The sequence below is a fragment of the Ochotona curzoniae genome, unplaced genomic scaffold (genome assembly GCF_017591425.1).
Source record: "Ochotona curzoniae isolate NIBS_2020 unplaced genomic scaffold, NIBS_Ocur_1.0 contig_2210, whole genome shotgun sequence".
Taxonomy (NCBI): Eukaryota; Metazoa; Chordata; class Mammalia; order Lagomorpha; family Ochotonidae; genus Ochotona; species Ochotona curzoniae.
The window spans coordinates 13,590,002-13,597,566 of NW_024465369.1; the positions used below are offsets into that span (position 1 = coordinate 13,590,002).

At 36.3% G+C, this 7,565-nt stretch overlaps 1 pseudogene; it reads left to right on the forward strand.

Moving 5' to 3' along the window:
* Positions 1-6,918: 6,918 nt before the first annotated feature.
* On the forward strand, positions 6,919-7,111 carry LOC121150978 (annotated as a pseudogene).
* Positions 7,112-7,565: the final 454 nt, after the last annotated feature.

Here is a 7,565-nt window from a genome sequence, read left to right on the forward strand (position 1 = left end):
CAGTCATACAGGCGAGTTACTGTCACTCGGTTTCACAGCCTGAAGCATCCTCACTCTTCTCTAGTGCATCACTATCATTTGTGCACACACATCACCCTAGTCCATTTCATCCTACAGTTTAATATCAGGAGGTAATGGCTCCGGGTATAATCATTACAATCAGACTTTCTGGGTTAAGGTCCTGCTTTCACCACTTCACACTGCAGTGGCCTCGGACAAGTTACTTCATCTCTCTATGCTACATTCTCATCCACCAAACTGATCTACTGAGTATTTTGCTGATAATGTTTGTAGCTGATCATAATTTAAAGCCCACTCAGGCTTGTGTTTAAAGAAACTTGGCAAAAGACAGAACTATATTTCAATGATTAAAACAGGATTTGGGTCATTTGTCCTCCTAGGCTCCTTTGCAGTTAAGATACACTCACAGGATCAATATGTGGCCATCACTCACCACTCAGGATTTTGCCTCAAAGAAGCAGAAATACTGGTGAAGTAGCATTCCAGTGGCAAGTAGCAAAAGAGGACTTCTGAGGCATGCCAGTGCGGACAACCAGATTGGCAGTACAAAAATGTGACTTGCAGTACACTGTTATCAATTCCAAGGCATCATTTCAGCTAAGGTGAAAAGCAATTGCTTAACAGTAACACATTGCAAATAGAAGGAAAACAGCAACAGAACAAGAAAAACAGACCTGATCAAATTAGCCCTCAAATTTAAGATCTTCAATAGCATTCTATTCAAAGGAACAATGAGCAAATTGTTCAAAAGGCCCATAAATTCCTTCTGAATTTAGCCAAGCTAAACTTTCCAAACCGAAACCCCGAGGCAAGATCCACACAGTTTCAAACCATAACAGACTTCTCTCCAGGTGGCAAACATTATCATGCATGTTTGTGCCTTTACAGCCTACTTCTGCTCCTCTCTAAGGCTTTCTTGTGTACCCTCTTTTAACTTTTCTATGAAGGCAGAATCAGTTGTTCCCATCTCTGTGCATCCCTGGTCCTTAGTAATGATCTATTGAGAACACTTATCACATACAATGGTGATTTACATGCCTAACCTAGGGCAAATTAATTCTCTCATTTTCTGATTTCTGACTTCTTAATGGAATGCTGGTCAGTTGATGGGCAATCAACAAATAATTAAGTGAAAGCATGGGGGTCAAGAATTTAGTTTGGACAGGAACCAACAACAACAAAAATCCTTCAATAATTAAGACACAGTTCAGTCCCAGCCAGGAAATACATTTGAGGTGCAGTGGGTTTGTAATAAAAACATACAAATGTGATTTTTACATGGGGCAAGTGGGTGAGCACCCAACTAAAAGGGGAATTAAGTGAACAGATCCTGACTTTCCAGTGCTCATTTTTTCCCAATAAACATGCATGGCATTTTCATCTTGGTTCTTAAATTGCAAAAAAGTCTTAGATGACAGAGGCCAAAGATGCCAACTCTTTGACAAGGAATCCAGAGTAAAGCACTACAAGGCAGCTTACTAAACCATAAAATTAAACCTGCTTAATCAGGTCTCGTCAAACACTTGGTGAAGAAGCCATATAAACTAAATATTCCTCAGGCCAAAAGAAATTTATTAAGAGTTTTAAAATATTGGTCATTCAGCACATGTTATTTAACTTCATGTTATCATAAATTTTCTATTTTTGTCTCTGTTGCTGATTTTGTTTTATGGCTCTTTATTTAAGGAGATATATAGTAACTGTGTAGTAGAGATTATCACATACTGATGTGAAGATTTAATACAGTGTGTATCTCTATTTACAAATCAAAGATGGACTCCCAATGAAGCTGTTGAATGTATCTTGATAACAGGATACTGGATACTCTGCTATTGTCCATGCCTAAGATGTCAGGATAAACTTAAATAACAGAATGATGGACTTATGACTGATTGTAAAGGACTATACCATTATAATAATATGGGAAAATAAGACTGCGGGAGGAGATGGCGGGCGGGGAGTAAAAGAAATCCCAGAGCCTATGGAACTGTATCATGGAATAGTGAATAAAATAAAAGTTGGTTGTAAATATTAGGCTAAGTGAAATCTAAGATAGGCTGACTTGTTTTAACCTTTTGCTTTAGTTGATAATTAGAACTTTTGGGAATAACTTCTAGGTAAATTTTCAATACAAAATTTGAGAGATGCAGACAGCACTTAAAAATCCTCAAGAATTTTAATATGCATGAATGAAGACAATGTCTAATGTGAGAATGCTCTTTCTTATGTCTTCATAGTAGTAATATGTTGTCATAAGTCTTCAACTTCTCCTTATTCATTAAGTCCATCACATTCTTATTGCCATTCTTATCTGGATCAAATCTTACATATCGTTGAAATAACACTTTGACAAATACTTATCCTTTCCCCCTCTTTGATTCTTTATAAAGCGATATGTGATCTCTAAAGCCACCAATGTCCCCTAAGTTATTAAGTCCTCATTTTTACCAAGCCACCATGCCCATTCAACAAACTCAATCACATTCTCCTTGTTGAAACTTCCTTTCCTGAAAATGTTCATATTTCTTGTATTACTACTTGCTTAGTCTCCTTTGTAAGATTTTTATTTTATTTGCAATCTTGTGACTTTCCCTGGGCTTACATTGGAGCTCTTTTATTACCATGTCCTATTTTTCAATATAATCTGGGAGACTCACATGACTTTCAAAGGTATCATTGAACCATGAATTCTCAACTTATATCTCTAACCAGAAACCATAATCCCAACAATATATTTAAGAATTTAAAGTCTCAAAAACTTTTCAACCATATGACATTCAACATTGACTCTCCACTTTTTTCTCCAATTTTTTCCAACTGCAGACCTTATGTCAGTAAGTAGCACCATCTCTATCTGTCAAATTGCATTAATCAAAAGTTGGGAAACCAAACTTCTTTCTTCCTTCTTTCTCATCTCCTTATTCAAGTTGCTTACAAGTCCTGGACATTTTACCAACAAAACATATTTGAAATCTATTAACCCCTGCTCATCTTTGTGTGGTTTAAGCAATCTTGCAATACTCCATTGTTCATATGTGCCTCGCCTTTCAGTTGAATTTCCATATGACTACAGTGGTTATTGGATACTTAAATCCAGTTGCATTATTCTCATGCATATAAGTTTGCAGTGGCTTGCTGTATTGGAATTCTCCAGAGTGTGTTTGAGTGTGTGTGTGTGTGTGTGTGTGTGTGTGTAGAGGGATATTATGAAGAATGATGCAAGTAACTTGGAGGCTAAGAAGATCCAAGATCTGTAAGCTTGAGAACCAGGAAAGCCCGTGGTGAAATTCACTTCAAGTCTAAGGGCCTGAGAACAAAGGTGGCTGATGCTATAAGAGTTGGTATGACATCAAAAGTTCAAGTAACTGCGTGCTTGATGTCTGATAGCAGAAGATATATGTCCCAGCTCAAGAAAGAGAGAAAATCTAGCCCTTCTTTGCCATTTTTATTCATATGGACCATCAGTAGATTAGGTTATGCCCACCTACATTGGTAAGTGTGCTATTTGCAATTAATTCTATGAGTAAAAATGTTATCTCTTCTAGAAAAACCCTCAACAGTCATACCTAGAAGTAACGTTTCCTTTGCTGAGTATTCTCTACCCCAATCAAGTTGGTGCAGAAAATTAATCATTTCACTTGTCATTGTCCCCAGCATAAAATCTAAAATCCTTCAAATAGACCACAAGTCTTTCATGACTCCCCCGATAATAACTTTAGACTTTTTCATACACACACACACACACACACACACACCATGCCCCAGCTGCAGTGGCTACTTTCCTGTTCCTCCAATGTTCCTAGTTCTTCCCCATGCCAGATTCCACATGCTTGTGCTGTTAAATGCCTAAGGAATAGTGTCTCCAAATCAATCCTTGGCTAAATATATCATTCAGCCTTCAAGATCATTCTTGAATTCCCAAAACAACTTCAATTTTAATCTTTGAGTGCATATTATATTTTTCCAATTTTGAATTATGTAATCTTTCACTGAATGAGTACTTCTTTCCCAAGTAGGCAGTAAGTCTCTGATGACAAGAATTATGTTTATTTCTTACTGCTGTATTCTCAACATGTACATCAGAATCTGGCCCACTGATAGGTATTTGTTAAATGAATGACAAATTAATATTTTGTCATATTTGCCTGTCCTCATCTGATTGAAAGAGCATAAGAAATTGTTTATCTCCAAAAGTGTCAAAAAGAACTATCTGCCTGAAGAAATAGAACAAAAATACACAGAAAAAGGACATGGCTAGGAAACCATGCAATATAATCCTAGCTTGATTTTCTTGGTAACCAGTACAGAAGGAAGTGGTCAGAATGTGATATCAGACCTGATTAGGATCATCATAAGTTCTATTAATTACATTTGCAAACATTCTATTTAATTTCTGCACCTTGTGCCTCTCTTCATATTGTTCATGAGCTTAAAGTCTCCTTTAAGCAACCAGATGAAGTGTTTCAAGTGTGATGTATAAACTTTTGCAAGCATTTACAAATATATATTCTCACGCATTTCACACAAAAGAATGAGACTGAATGTTTCATAACACTGAGCTGTACACAGCTTTCCCTCTTCAAAGGTATAAACAGGAACATTATTATATTGGATTTCATGTAAATGGAAAAGGCAATGCTACAAAGATAGAGCAAAAAAAGTCCTGGGCTGTAAAGAATATTCCTGGAGATTCTCAAGTAACATGAAATAATAAACAAATCCCACATCACTCCTGGACCAGATATAGTGGTTAAAATGTTATATTTCATATTTTTATCCTCTTTTGGGGTATGACTGTATTTCGTGAGATGCATGAGTCTTAGGTGTACAAGTCTCTGAAACTTGACAAGTGATTTACTTCAGCTTTATCAATTATCTTAATATGATTCTACTTTAGGACTATTTTGTGCTGTTAATCTCTTTTTTCTATCTTTCTGTGTACCAGTGCCATACCATATTGACTTGGGGTAGCTTTAAATATTGGTCTCTATTTCAGCATTAATTTTAAAAGATTATTTTGGCTTATCTGGACCATAGCAGTTTCTTTTACAGTTTAAAATAAACTTGTTTATTGAGCCATAATCACATGAATAGCTGTAAACTTTCTCTCATTTAAATTTCACAGCCATGAAAGGGAGGTTTCAACGTAGCAATTCCAATACGTATCTTATTTCTGCATTTTAACATCTCTAAACTAGAGATGTGTCTGACAGTACAACCAACCACAAGGGAGTCAGAGTGTGCTGTGACTTCCTGGTATTTTCATAAATCAACAAGCTCAGGATTTGTCCTGAGGGTGAATTGAAAACCTGGCATGGACTTACAAGTCAGGAAGGCATCACCATTTAAAATCTGAAGAATGATTGTAGGAGCCTTGTAGAAAATAGACAAAAAACAGTTGCTTATTCTTGTAGAAAAACATTGCATCACCATCACTTCAGTGGGTTGGAGGATGAAAACCCACGCACGGAAAGGCATGAACCCTGGCAACGTGAAATCACGTTGACTTAGTACGCTCAGAACATGAAGATATTACAGAAAAATCTTAACGAACTTACGTTTCCTTGTAAAAAGTAATAGGTGACTTCTTAAAAGCCAAAATAAAAGAGCTGTTTAAAACAAACAAAAAGTTGTATTTCAGAAATTCTATCACTGTTCATTAGAAATGCTTGCACTAACAGCTGCAATAGAGTGCTCTCAGCTCGCCCAACCCCAACCACTGCTGTCCCTAGAAGAATGTCAGATCCTAAAGATCATAAAAAGTTTGCTTCACTTCCTTTACCACCTTATCATAAATTTTACCATTCTAAAAGAAAGAGAAAAAAGAAAAAAAAATGTACTTAAGTTTCTTCCTTTGGCTGGTTGTGAATAGTTCATAAACAAAATTTTCTTATTTACTAAAGTGTATTCAAACCAAAGATATTCAGAATAAAATGGATAGTAATTCCTTAGTTATACATAAAGCTTAAATATATTGTCTCCCATGCTAAATGGGAGGTTTGACATCCCACTCAGGCAAGTAGTTTAGCATAATTTCTCTATATTACTAAGAGGGAAAGAAAACCTAAATTAATCAGAGCATTCCATAAGAGATTTGATATTGACAATTAAGCAAAAAAATATTGAATTTCAGACTTTGCTATTCTCAACATTTTCTGGTTTGTTATTTTATGGTTTAAGGTTTGTTGTATTTGGGGGACATGGTAGCCACCTCATCTATACCAGCACTGGACATTAACTGCCATATCAGAGGATAGAAAGCAGAGCAGGTTGGATAACTCTCCTGACCAAGCTTTGCAGCATGTTCTTGGGTCTGTGAATGCATTACAGCAGACTGTCAACCAATAGACTTAGAAAACATTTTCCCAATCCCGCAACAATGAAATCAACAACTTCTCAGAACTATCAAAACCACTCAAGTAACATCCTCAGAACATTCTTCCCTGCATTGAGTTCTCTAGGTGTCATCAAATGACCATCTCTCATCCCTGGGGTGTTAACGTAATTTGACAGGAGCTCCTGAAGACACAGGAGGAAAAAAAAAACCCTAAAAAAATGTCTAAAACATTTGTCCCACTCACCTTCCTCCATACCCAACCCTCCCCACCTTAATCAGAGGCCCACACAAGCATGAATCCCTCTTATGCAAAGTATTTGAAAGAAAATTAAAAATTAAAAAAAAAATTTTTAATTTAAAAAAGAAAAAAAAAATTTTTAATTAAAATTAAAAAAATTAAAAGAAACAAAATTAAAAAGGTTTTGTTATATTTTAGATCATTTCTGGATATTAAGGCTAAGGAATAAATATAATATAGCAGGTGTAAGAGATTAAACAGGTTTTCTGCTAATCATAGACCATATCAAGAAATTTGGTTTCTTCAACAAAGTACCATTCAAATGCTTACCTGGCAGGTGAGAAACCATGATCACGAAGGTGGTGTTCCCAGGCCAAGACTCATTCATTGCACTCCAGATGCGCTGATCCCTGCGATTTCCCCAAATGTAGGAAACTCAACTGCATAATTTGTGGTAGTGGGGGGACTGCAAAAAAAAAGAGAGTAACATTCAGTATATAATTGGCATTTACCTTTTTTCCTAAAAATAGGACATACCAAAATGGCAAGCAATACATATTTTGCTAAATTAAAGACTTCATATTTATAAACAAACAATCAAAACTTCCCCCCATAGAATTCCTATAAAACTAGCAAATTTCTAATAAAGCAATCATTTTTTTATTTCAAATTTTTATTTGAAAGGTAGATTTACAGAGAGAGAGAGTTCTCCCATCCACTGGCTCAATCCCCAAATGGTCACAACGGCCAGAGCTGAGCCGATCCAAAACCAGGAACCAGTAACTTATTTTGGATCTCCCATGTGGATGCAGGGGCCTAAGGACTTGAGCCATCCTGCCCATTCTATGAGCAGTGAGCTAGATTGGAAATAGACCAGCCAGAACATTAACCTGTGCTCATGTGGGAAGCTGCCACTACAATCCTGTACCACTTCGGTTCCGACAGAGCAATCTTTTAATATCTTCACAC